The sequence below is a fragment of the Lissotriton helveticus genome, chromosome 12 (genome assembly GCF_964261635.1).
Source record: "Lissotriton helveticus chromosome 12, aLisHel1.1, whole genome shotgun sequence".
In the NCBI taxonomy this organism is placed as follows: domain Eukaryota; kingdom Metazoa; phylum Chordata; class Amphibia; order Caudata; family Salamandridae; genus Lissotriton; species Lissotriton helveticus.
In genome coordinates this window covers 11,831,763-11,844,776 of record NC_136073.1, presented here as the reverse complement: position 1 = coordinate 11,844,776, position 13,014 = coordinate 11,831,763, and the positions used below count along the sequence as shown (strand labels likewise).

At 50.0% G+C, this 13,014-nt stretch overlaps 1 long non-coding RNA gene across 2 annotated transcripts; it reads left to right on the top strand.

The window, feature by feature from the left end:
• The first annotated feature begins 2,052 nt into the window (after positions 1 to 2,052).
• Positions 2,053 to 11,073, top strand: LOC144798709 (uncharacterized). 2 transcript variants are annotated; one of them, XR_013603623.1, is made up of 3 exons: positions 2,053 to 2,151; positions 9,734 to 9,853; positions 10,970 to 11,073. It is a non-coding gene; the product is annotated as an uncharacterized LOC144798709 (long non-coding RNA). The 2 variants fall into 2 exon arrangements; XR_013603624.1 differs by lacking the exon at positions 2,053 to 2,151 and adding an exon at positions 2,843 to 3,197.
• The last annotated feature ends 1,941 nt before the right edge of the window (positions 11,074 to 13,014 follow it).

Sequence of the window (13,014 nt, the reverse complement as noted above, 5' to 3'; positions counted from 1 at the left end):
ATCATTTCATTCATGTATCTATCCATCCACTCTTTCACCATTTCACACACAGATGCACCTATCCTTTCACTCACTTATTCATAGGGCTCGAGTCGGGGTACCACGCGGGTCGACACCTTCCCCCCACTTATTTTACCGGGTGGACGCTGTCGTCGTCCCCCCCCCCACACTGTCAAACAGCGGGACTTCACTCTTTGGCCTCTCTGGGACGAGAATGGAGCGCACCTTTCGTGATGTCACTTCCTGTTGTGACGTCACTTCAGGTGACCGCGTCCCCCCACTTGTGCCCTGCTTATTCATCCACCCTTTCACTTACTTGTCCATTCACTCGCTTTCATGCCCTTTCACCCACCCACCCACCCACTCGCGCTCTTGCACTTTCACTCACTCACCCATCCATTCAGTCACTCTCTCGCCCTTTCACTCACTCAGCCAAGGGGGGAGGGGAAGACGTCCACGTCCAACATCTGTCCTTGTCCGCCACCCATGAGGGCACGCCTAGCTTTCCTTTTACAAAGCGAGGTTAACCTGACATCTGCAGGGAACCAAGACTACAACTCCCAGAATGCATTAGCCTGTCAAATAAAAGCCCAGGAGCAGGAAGCAGGGGCTAATTAAACAGAGGCAGGTGACATGTTCCCCACTTTCCTTTATTCCCTCCTCCTCCCCCGTGCACTAGACGCGCCCCCTTTTAAAGCATCTGAGGAGTTAAAGGCCCCGGTGATGAGGGAGCCTCCTCCGACCAATGAGAATCCACCTACGGGGCCGTCACCTGCCCACCCTCAGGTGCCCAGAAGCCCCCAATAGCAGGTGTCCAATCAGAGCCTGGCTCTACCTCGGGAGCCAATGAATGACCCCCCGGGGGGGGGGCTCACCATGCTGCCCCACCTGCCTCCTCATGGAAGCCTGGGATTGGCCCGGAGTGTCACGTGACCGCGGTGGGCGTGGCCTGGAGCTACCGGGGATCCTGTGATTGGTCCAAATGTGGCCACGTGACCAGGTGTCTCACCTGCACTAGATTTAAAGATGGGGGAGGGGCCTGGTGCTCTGGCTTCACTCAGGTAAGGTGGTCTGGGCGAATTGGTGTTTTATAAACGCTTTCAACTAAGCATTTCAGCAGGTAAAACTATTTTAAATTCTAATTTGCCTTTGTGCTGCAGCTGTGTCGAGTCTCACAAGGAGGAGAGTGAACCTCGGTGATGAGGGAAAGGTTGCTTTCTTTGAGTTTCCAATGCTTGTTATTGGAACAGGGGTGAAAGAGGAAACGTATAGAATTAAGGCTTTAAGATTGGCGTGTTTTTGTGCCGGTTTAGATTGAAGCCAGTTGAATGCTACTATTGTGAGTAATGCTCCTTGGTGTTTCTTTCCTCTCTTCTCCACCAGGTGATTCTCGAAGCCCAGGAGTCTGGCTCTAAGGTGGGGCACCAATGCTTGTTTCTTTCTTCTCTCCACCAGGTGTTTCTCGAAGCCCAGGAGTCTGGCTCTAAGGTGAGGCACCAATGCTTGTTTCTTTCTTCTCTCCACCAGGTGATTCTCGAAGCCCAGGAGTCTGGCTTCGAGGTGACGCACCAATGCTTGTTTCTTTCTTCTCTCCTCCACTAGGTGATTCTCGAGCCCCCTGAGTCTGGCTCCAAGGTGAGGCACCAATGCTTGTTTGTTTCTTCTCTCCTCCACCAGGTGATTCTCGAAGCCCAGGAGTCTGGCTCTAAGGTGAGGCACCAATGCTTGTTTCTTTCTTCTCTCCACCAGGTGATTCTCGAAGCCCAGGAGTCTGGCTTCGAGGTGACGCACCAATGCTTGTTTCTTTCTTCTCTCCTCCACTAGGTGATTCTCGAGCCCCCTGAGTCTGGCTCCAAGGTGAGGCACCAATGCTTGTTTGTTTCTTCTCTCCTCCACCAGGTGTTTCTCGAAGCCCAGGAGTCTGGCTCTAAGGTGGGGCACCAATGCTTGTTTCTTTCTTCTCTCCACCAGGTGTTTCTCGAAGCCCAGGAGTCTGGCTCTAAGGTGAGGCACCAATGCTTGTTTCTTTCTTCTCTCCACCAGGTGATTCTCGAAGCCCAGGAGTCTGGCTTCGAGGTGACGCACCAATGCTTGTTTCTTTCTTCTCTCCTCCACTAGGTGATTCTCGAGCCCCCTGAGTCTGGCTCCAAGGTGAGGCACCAATGCTTGTTTCTTCTCTCCTCCACCAGGTGATTCTCGAAGCCCAGGAGTCTGGCTCTAAGGTGAGGCACCAATGCTTGTTTCTTTCTTCTCTCCTCCACCAGGTGATTCTCGAAGCCCAGGAGTCTGGCTCTAAGGTGAGGCACCAATGCTTGTTTCTTGGGGTGGAGTGAGGGGGGCGGGGCTTCTGTAAGGGCTTTAATCAGATTACGGCCTGTTTGGAGCAGACTTCAGTGACGGGACGTGTTCTTTCTGACCTGGAGGCGCTTTGAGGGTGCGGAAGGTTATATGAATCTGTGAAGATGGTGCCCAGAAGGTTTCTGCAGTTGTTGTTCGCTCTGTCTCTGGGTAGGAATGCAGCTGAAATATCCGTTCGATTCCTTAATTCGCTTACGTCTTAGGTAGGCCTGGGCGGTGATCTTCGTCCCGTTTGCGGAGCTCGCGGAGTGCAGATAACTCTGCTTCGTGATGTGCAGCAGAGTTTTTTATTTTACCATTCGCAGACAGTAAGTGCGTGAGCTGCCGCTTGGGTAGAATTTCTACCCGAGTGGCTGGAATACCAGCACAAACTGCAGTTTGCAATGCACTCCGCCTCTCGCGGAACTTCGCAGAGTTTTTATGTAACTTCGCACAGTTCCGCATAGTGTAACTCCACGAACTACGCCCAGGGTTAGTCTTAGGGGGCTGTTAGTAAGAAAAAAAAAAACCTTGTTTTGGGGTTTTGTTTCCCTTTGGACCAGTACAAAGGGACACAGTCGGTAGGTTCTTTGTGTTTGTGGGTCACACTTCTCTCTATTCAGGAGAGGATTTTCTTGGGTTTCAGCGGGGGAGCTGTTGAGGTTCCATTTTATTTTATTTACAATGCGCTCCATCTTTAATGTCTATTTTTGTTTTGTTTCCATGCAGGCTTGTAGCTGGTTCTTCTGTAACCTCTCATCCTATGTGATCCGCTGGACGAGTCTTCCGTGTGGTGGGCTCCGCTGTGACTTTGATCGTCTGATGGGACCATTGCTGGTTTTCAGCCTTGACCACAAGTGGTGATCCTGTCTTTATTTCCTTCTGCACTTTTTCTCCTAAACAGAGTTGTTTGCTTTGTAGATCTGCTGGTTTGGCTTGTGTTGCTTTAACTTCTTCTCTTTCAGGTTGTCGCGGAGCTGCAGTGAAGCGCCTTGGCACGCGGTGGCATAGTTTGCATTGGCAATTCAAGCCTTTACATGTCTTTTGCTGCGGTCTCTTGATGAACTCCTAGTTTAGGAGCACTTGACGGGCGAGACTCACTGGAGAACCAGCTCATAGGACTCCGCGAGTGACCGCTCCTCAGCAGCTGGGAATGGATGGGCTAGCTTCTTTTCACGCCCACCATTCACCTCAAACTGCAGCATCTCTTTTCTGCAGTTGAAGTATTTTCTTCACCATTTGAGTACCAAGTGGCACTCGTGGGTACTGATAACATAACGTGTATTTGTAAAGGGCACGTTCACCCGTAGATATCTTGGTGCTAAATAACATGTTTGTTGCTACCCAACTGAATGGTTCTCATTTTATCACCCTCAGATGGATGAAAGGCTGAGTGGACTCGCCGGGCTTTCAACCTGCGACCATGAGGTCAAACACAGGCCCCTGCAGTGGATGCATCAGTCCACTGAGCCACCGGACCCGGCATGGTAGTACAGATGCAGGCCCTTCTGCTGCCTTGGTTCTTGTTTTAGTACTTATACCTAAACCATTTATTTCTTAGACTTTCTGCATACCCCTGTGTCTTGCTACTTTGCTGTACGGTTTGTGGGCGTCAAACATCCTCTTTTCTTTAGTTAATCTCTGTGCAAAGGGACAGCTTTCCATGGCTCCAAACATCCTGCATGGCTCGGCATTATCGATTAACCGACTTGTCGTAGAATGTTGATCACAATAAACCTCCTCCCAAATAGCCTCTTCGACCCTCCGTTTGTGAGCGTAGACTGATCGTTTCGAGCTTTTATTTGAATTTGCGATTGCCCTCGTTCCATCTCAGACCAGCAAAGCTCCCTTCAAGAGTATCCAGCTAGTTTTAATAGCTATAACTTTACCTGTAAATGGTAAATCTTAAGTGACATTGGTGACTACCAGTGTAGTCCTTTACCAGTTCTGTGGTCTTTAGAGCCTGTCTTTACCAGGAGGTCTGAAGGTCTTGTATAAACCCATTGAGGGCCCTGAAGGTTGCGTGTTCAGTCGTTAACCTTCTGGTTAGTTTCTTGGGCCTTCCCCTCCGGTGCAGGGTCTGAACTTCATGTCTCTCTGAAGTGCATTTCCTAAGCAGAGGAAAGGTATCATACTAGACTGAACATCTGTACCATCTAATTACCTACATGCATTTGGTTGGGTGGGGTGCAGCGACCCCCCCCCCCCTCATTCTACGACCCTGTAGATTTGCTCTCGGAGAGGGGTTGATTAGGAATGCAGGTTGTGACGGTACCAAAAGCAAGCATCCGACCAGTCTTGCCAAGGGATGGAGCAACTGTGGCTTAAGTTGTCTTGATAATAGGTCCATTTTATAGGGCTCCGAGGGGTTCAAGACCCTTGTATCCCGCCATATTGTGCTCTTGTGGGCCTTCTAGCAATAGGTTCTGGGGCATTGTTACCAATGTGTTTATAAACTAGAAGTACCCTTTGACATCCATACCCAACATTTCTCAATCTTTATTCTGGACTGCTCTTTGCAGCTCCCTGGTGGTCTCTGCCCCCTGTGAGAACCGTGGAGGGGCGGCCAGCAATCCGTTGAATCGCTGCTCCTCCGGCTCTTTTCACCTCCTTCGCCCGATCTAGGCCTCTTGCGTTTGGATGGTGGTACCCTGGACTCTTTCAAGGAGTGATCCTGGAGTAGACGTGAACATGCTCCATCTTTTTCAAGGCTTCTGTATGGGAGACGGAAGCGCTGAAAGGCTGACGTGGTTGTTTGAGGACCATGTTAAACATTGTTTTCCTAGAATATTTAAGCCGGGCCCGGTGTTAAGCAGCTGCTTGTGGAAACTTTTGAACTTTGAGGCACGTTTACTACAACCAAGTCGGAAGCTGGCTTTTTGTGGTATATCAAAGTTATGTACTGTGCAAAGCCCATGTATTCCCCCTATGAGTGGACGGGTAGTTCCTCAAGCAATCCCAAGGTGCTCTTCTAGGGGGCAGTGTGGTCGAGCAGCCTTGGGCTTATCAGTCTGAAACATCTGTGTACACCCGGCCAATAAATGATGCACACAACTCTAGGAAATTCCCCACAAATTTATAAAAAACTTTCACTTTATATAACTTGAGGCACTACCGTTGTTGACCATTTGGTTCTTAAAAAAAAAAACCAGAACCTGTTTTTGATACTTTAAATCATAAATGAAGCACTTCATGGCCTTGGGAAGAAAACATACGCTGTATACGGTAATTTAAGAACGACTTACGGGACCCTTCCCCGTGACTTAAGGTGAGTACGGGACTAGGTCCAATGCCACACAAGCAGGCCACCTTGAGACACTGGGGCTTCCAGGTGCGGATGGTGTTTCAGCATCTGGTCATTTTGATACTTAAGCCTTAATTGAAGCGCTTTGAGGTAATCACCTCTGGAGGTAAAACTGTATTGCGTTTGGCCACTCGACAGCGCCTTGCGGGCCCAATTTTCTGGAATTAAGATGAGTACGGGGCAAGCTCCAAGGCCGCACCAACCGTTCACTCCTGGCAGCACTGGGGCGGCCGGGTGCAGAGGTACTCTGCAGCCTCTGGTGCCCCATTGAAGTCTTTGGTCTGTCGGAAAAGAGGCTGCAGGTTTGGACTGGGAGAATAGTCTGGCTGAACCAATAGGGGGGTCTAAACTTGTGATGTTTGGGGGTGCCTTCAGTCCTCTTCTCCAGAGGCAGTGGGTGTAGAGGTGTCTTTAGGCGTCAGATTTTCAGCACTGGGAGCGCTCTCTGTGGAGGGGAGCTTCAAACCGAAGCGGCAGGCAGTGTCAGGAAGTCCACAGTGGACCAGTCCAAGATGAGCTCTTTCTTTGGAGGAACACGCAAACACCATTGGACCACGCAAGCACCGTTGGGCCACTTCAGCTCGGGCTAGGAAGCACGGGTGCAGTCGTGTTTTTTGGTATCCGTTTTTTGTGGTCTGGAGCACTTTCTTCCTTTTTTTGGGTGCCTGCGTGATGCATGGAAGCGGCTCCGCTGCTCCACATTTCTTGAGTCTTTATTGAAGGCATCTAGATCTCCCAGGCTTTAGGGGCACAGCAGCGGTAGCGCTAGACTTCTTTAGCCCAGTTTTGGCAGAACCGAACAAAGGCTGGCAGGGCTGGTGCCAAGACAGTGGCTCTTCAGTCTTATGCTTTTGTTACTCTTCAGTGTCCTTCTTTGTAGGCATCCGGATCAGATTTCCTAGTGCCATGATCCCCCAAATCCTAATTTTAGGGGAGTATAGGATGGTAGCCAATAGGCTATTTACCCCGGAGGGCACTATGCACCCTTTATGACCACTTCCTGGTTGAAGTGGGCATAACCCTGTCCGAAAGACCCTACATTAGCCATCACCAAGATGATCACTTCTGAAAAGTGCATCAACGTACGGTAGTGCATTTAAGGAGTGCTTCTTGCCTGAGGGTGGACGCTTGTCTTGCATAGGTAACATTCCTGCCTGCCCACGTGCCAAAGGGCTCTGGACAAAGTGAGCCAGACTTGTATATTTAGACGGTGGGCCTCTTAGACGCTCCCCAGCACTGGAATACCTATCCGCGGGCCATCCTGTGGGCAGGGGTGCAAAGCCTCTAGGATGCCCTCTGGATGCATGGATTACTAAATGATGCTGGCATCTGTGTGGCTCATACGGTTCTGGTCTCACATTAATATATTGCACCATAAGGGCTGCTGTAGGGGCAACTTACATTACATGCAGTATTGGGAGACCTGGCGCACTCTGTTCTGACTTCTTTGAGCTCCTTGTCACGCTCTCTGCAGGAGTTTAGTGCGGAGTCCCTTAGAGTGGCACAATATATGCTGCAGCTCTTGGGGGAATTGTCAGAAAACAGACTTGGCATAGTATCCTACCCAGCTCCTCTCCCTCATCAAGGAGCCCAACATCACCAGACACAATTTCCAGGAAGGAAAGAAGGACGCCTCAACCTGGATGAGCAGCAGCTGCTGAAGCTCAACTTGGAGAAAACGGAAGTCCCCCTCGGATCCACCCCACCGTGTGGGACGACACCTGGTGGTGCCCCATCCTTGGGAACCCTCCCACACACCAAGCCCGCACCCTCTACATCAAACTCTACTTCTCACTCACCCTGAACTGACAGATCAATACCACGTTCTCAATGTTTCAACATCCTCTGCATATTCCGCAAGTTTTCAAATGGATCCCCCCTGACTCTAGGAAGATTGTCACCCACCCACACACTCCTCACCAGCAGGCTGGACTACGGAAACTCCCTCTACACCGGAATCGACAAAACACACTTTCACAAACTCCAGGGTGCTGCAGCCAGGCTTCTTCAGCATCCCACATCATGACCACAGCAGCTCCGTGACCTCCGCTGGTTACCTTCAAGCTGCTCACTCACGCCTACAAAGCCGTCGACAACACCGGACCCCAATACCTCCAAGAAAGACTCCCCTTCCACGCCCCCAAGAGAAACCTCTGCTCTGCCGACCTAGCCCTTGCTGAAATCCCCTGCATCACCTGAGCCAGAACAGGAGGCAAATCCTTCTCCTACATCGTGGCCAAGACCTGGAACAACCCCCCCCCGCATCAGATGAAGCCCCGCACTACAAGCATTCAGTTAAGACCTCAAGACCTGGCTCTATAGATGACCCCGGAGCTGCCTGAACCCCCCCCATGTACCTTGAGACCCTTACAGGTGAGTAGTGTACTCTATGAATCCCAGTCTAGCAGTACTGGTGACAAGACAGTCCCTCTCTAATAGGGTTAAGTTGCATTACATGCAGTATTCGAGAACCTGGCACACAGCGCCATGTCATGTTTTCACTTCGAGCTCCTTGTCATGCAGCCCGAGTTTAGTGCGGAGTCCCTTAGAGTGGCACAATATATGCTGCAGCTCTTGGGGGACTCGTCAGAAAACAGATTCCGCATAGTATCCTACGACACCCAGCTCATCACCCGACATCACCCGGCCCAATTTCCAGGAAGGAATGAAGGACGTCGCATCCTGGATGAGCAGCAGCTGCTTGAACCTCAACTTTGAGAAAACGGAAGTCGTCCTCCTGGGATCCACCCCCACTGCGTGGGCTGACACTTGGTGGCCCCCCACCCTCTGAAACCCTCAGAAACCCTCCCATCCCTGGACCACGCCCACAACCTCTGCTTCATACTCTTCTCCTCGCTCACCATTAATTGACAGATCAACGGTGTGTCCTCCACATGTTCCAACACCCTCCACTTCCTCTAAGACCTTCAAATGGATCCCCCCGACTCCAGGAAGACCCTCACCCCTGCAATTAACACCAGCAGGGTGGCCTATGGAAACGCTCTGCACATCAGAATGAACGAATCTCTTTTGCAAACTCCAGACTGCCGCACCCACATCACCCAGCACCTCTCTGCCCTCCACCGGCTCCCCGTCAGTTACCTTCAAGCTGCTCACTCACCCCTACAAAGCCCTCCACCACTGGACCCCAATACCTCAGCGAAAGAATCTCCTTCCACGCCCCCAAGAGAACTCTGCTCTGCCGACCGAGCCCTTGCCAGGTCTTGAGAGAACCCCTCCCTCCTCAATCATCAGATGAAGCCGCACACTGCAAGCATTCAGTTCAGACCTCTAAGCTGCCTGACTCCTCTTCCCCCCCCCCCCCCCATGCCTCGAGACCCTCACAGGTGAGTAGTGTGCTCTATAAGTCCTGATTGGCCCTTTAGTACCTATGCCCTCGGTACCGAGGGTACCATTTACTAGGGCCTTAGAGGTGTTAAAGGCCTGGTCATTTGAGGATCAATTGACGAGATCATTTGTTTTGGGGGAAGAGCACCGAGGGCCCTGGGTAGCAGGAGCCCAGTGCACCCCAAAGTTGCATCAAATAACAGGCAACAAGTGGGTGGGGAGGGGGGCTGGGGTGGCTACTGGAACTAAAGGCCAGCACATAATGGCAATTATCCAGCCTCTTCTCTATACTTTGTTTTCCCACTTTTTTTACCTTCTTATTTCTTACCTCTATTTCTATTATGTGATGACTAAATTAAAAAAAGTGGCTTTAATTTAAGCCGACCTCAGCACTGCAGCCGGGGCCCCACGTGGGCACTCGTTTTTTTACATTGGGTGTCCCACTGGGTGAACCGGCTGCAGTGCTGACGTCAACAGAGAGGGGGCAGAGTTTGGCGCTGTTCTGTCACCTCTCTCGAGATAGCCTGAATTTTGGCACCCAAGGGCCGTACAGAAAGCCTCCATTCAGTTATCTCGCAGTGAAATCTCTCCTCCCTGGAGGAGAAACCTTTCTTGCAGACAAAGAGCTGCTGCCTTTGCTGGAGGGCCTTATTGTGGGTACAGTATGCCCACATTAGTCCACCCCCAAGATATTGGTTTCTCCACTTGAGCCTTGTACCAATTTATCCTTGCTGTCTATTGCAGATTACCCACAGCTTAAGATGCAATCTTCTGTCTCCGTGCCGCACCAATGCCTGAAGCACAGATGGTGGTTGTCTACATGTCTGCGTGGAACCAATCAAATTCAAGCTGCAGTTTTAAGGGGTAAGTCATGGGTTTATACAATTTATGTCAATTAATGTAAATGAACTGAGGTAACTAAATCATAGAAATCCAAATTAAAAAGATTTGTGATTTAACTACCTAAATTTACTACTCAAAATATTGAGTGTTGAAGAGTGCAATGTTTCTGCATTAGACCATACATTAATGGGGAAACTGTTCACTTATTAAATCCCATTTGAGAAATAGATTTTCAAATGTTCTATTTACTGGCAGATTCTACTGCTTTGCAGTAGGGTGTGGTTTGGGAGATAAGTAGTTTATTGGTCCAGACTATAAAGCTGTCCAAGATGACGAGGGAAAGCTCACCGTGTGGGTACTTATGTTAAGTCCTTTTGTAACACGCAATAGCTACTCCAAGGAGTGTCCCAGTGCGGGGCCAAGAGGAGTCTCTAACTTTGTGGCCAGCAAATTTTGGGAACGGATAGGTTTCTAATAATTTCTTAAATGCTAGCGGGTGCTGAGTGTTGCGAAGAAAAAATGGGAGGGCATTCCAAGCCAGGGAAGGCTTAACAACCAGAGAGCAGCCACCCAATTTGTGGCGGGAGAAACGGGGCACACTAGCCAACAGAGGGGCAGAAGATCGCTATTGTCTTGACAGGACAACCAGGAGCGATGGGGATATTTCGCTGTTTGCACAAATCTCATTTGCTTTGCATTACTTGGCTAAAGGAAAAGGGAACTTTAAACCTGGTCCCATGCTGATGGCGTACCCATCCATGTAGGATTGTAGACTTCATAAGAATGAATCCCAAATGCTGTGGTCTCTGCTTGAGTGGAGTTGCTGGGCCACCCTTTGCAAAGAGAAGATTTACATGGGGGGGGGGGGGGATGTATACATGTTTTTCCATTTATGACTGGCTCACAAGGCAGTGACCTGTGACCTGTGTACTCAGTGTTTCTACTTGCCTTGAGTTTACTGGCATGTTTGAGGGCATTCCCTCCACAGTAGGTTGAAGGAGTAAACTTACCGGTTTGGTTTGCAGCACAGTGGGTTGGAGTAAACTTGTGAAGAATCTCTTAGCCTGTGTTTATTGTGGAAGCTTGATCATCTCAGAGGCCCTAGCTGTCCTCACTCACCTTCTTGTTTTCTTGTAGGTGACTCTCTTCCCACAGGAAGCCTCTTGGAGGAAATCTTTGGTGGCCAGACCTGGTCTCATTTCACAGCTTCCCATTATTGTAAAATAAAGTCTTGAACTGAATTATTGTGTCTGTGCTCATTCTGAGAAGGGGCAAGCGTGGTCAAGGTTTCCTCAGAGGGGCTCCTATGGGTGGACTGTCTGAAGATAGTATTGAGGGCTCTCTTGTGACTGATATTGACCCATCTTTACAAAACTGCTTCTCCCTGAAGTTTCTTCCAACGCAAGCTTAGTGTGTGTGTGGTTGTGGGGGGGGGGGGGGGTTCTTGAACTCTGGATGTTAGTAGTTGTACATGTACTTGCTGTGGTGTTCCCTCAAAAGTTCCTTCGACTTCGTTCCTTGCCTGCATCTTGGCAGCACTTGGCTGCTAGGAAGGGGCTTTTATTTAGGGTTTGTACACCACCCCTCCTAGCGACCATGGGTGGAATGAGGGCCATGGGTTTCAGTCTTCTTCAGCATTGAACCCAGCTTTCTGGCCAACACCTGGCTAGGCAGTATTTTACAAGGCACGTTGGAACTCTGACCCCAGGTGACGCTACTGCAGCACCGCACGATCCCGCCCAGGAATGCCACTGGTGGGGCCCTTAGAGCACTACCCTTAAACCATGACTTAATGCCTGTCAGTACTTGCAGGCGCTTAGTAGGAGAGACTAACCGAACAGTTTGTGCCTCCTTTCACAGTAGAATTCCAGTTCATGTAATAAACTCCTGATCCGTAGGCCAAGCTCTGACTCGTGTCCTTCCTATTTATGTAGGTGATGCAGTAGGTACTCCGTCTACCTCACCTCTTACGTGAGACGCATTGTGGTTCTCGCAGATCTTTGTACTTTGTCTGGCTAATCATTAACATTTTCTGGCCTGCTTAGAGCAGGCTAAACATGGCGAGTATGTAGTCCCTCATAGGGGAAGGGGGTCGTTGGTTGATTAGTGTCCAAATAAGTACACTAAACGTAGGGAGGAAAGGGGTATTCCTCGTTTTGGGATAAGGGCCCTCACACACCCAGCCAGGTGTCCTGCTTCATCATAGGGCGTGCTCCTGTCAGGCCAGCGCTACAATACCCGACGGGCACCTGGAACCGGGGCTCTTTAGCGAAGGCCTTTTATTCCTTGCTGTAAAGGAGTGTGGGTGTAGAAGGCCTAAAAAAAGGGGGGGATGTAGATGTGCATGGAGTGGATCACTCTACTATGTGGATTAAAACAGGTAGGAGTCCACTGAAAACAATTTTAATGGAACTGGCTCCTACCCTGAATAAAAAAACGAATGTGGTACGTCCCAGTCGCGATGTCACAGGGTGTTGTGCTCTTCCGTGGTCGACCTGTTTCTAGCCCTCAAGTCAGTTTAAACCACACAGTACCCTGCGTGTAGTACCTGTAAAGTGGATCAGCCAACCCAACTCGGGTAGCTGGCTTGAAGCATTGACTCCTGGCATAGAGACACTCAAATGTAGTGTTGTGCATGCTCCGCAAACCGTCTAAGACCTACCCCAATCAATGCCGGGAAGCAGACGTCAGAGCCACATAAGCCTATGCTGGGAGTAGGCAGGACCGCTGGAATGTTTCATTCATGTTCTTTCCTGTTGGGGTTCCTAAGTTCTGCAACGTATTGCTGCACAATAGAAAGCTCCTTTCTGTTGCTTATTGCTGTATTTGAGTGTCTGACTGCCACTAATGTGGTGAAACCTTTGCTTGGCTAGTGGGTACATGTGTAACACCCATTTGCCAAGCCAATGGGTCACGCCTATGCAAGCTATTGGCTTTCCCAACCTGTTTTAGCAAAGGTGTGCACCAGAGCGGCTGCTGGTCAGCATGGGTAATGGTTAATGGGGTGAAGGAGATTAGTGTGGTGGCAAGGAGTGGAGTCATGGAGTAGTGCAGTGTTGGGGAGTAGCCTAGAGTGGAGTAGTGCAGAGGCATGGTACTACGATGTCAGACAATACATCTTCAATTGAAGTGACTGTGAGAAGTTGGCCTGGTATATGATGTTCACTATTCTAGTGAGCACC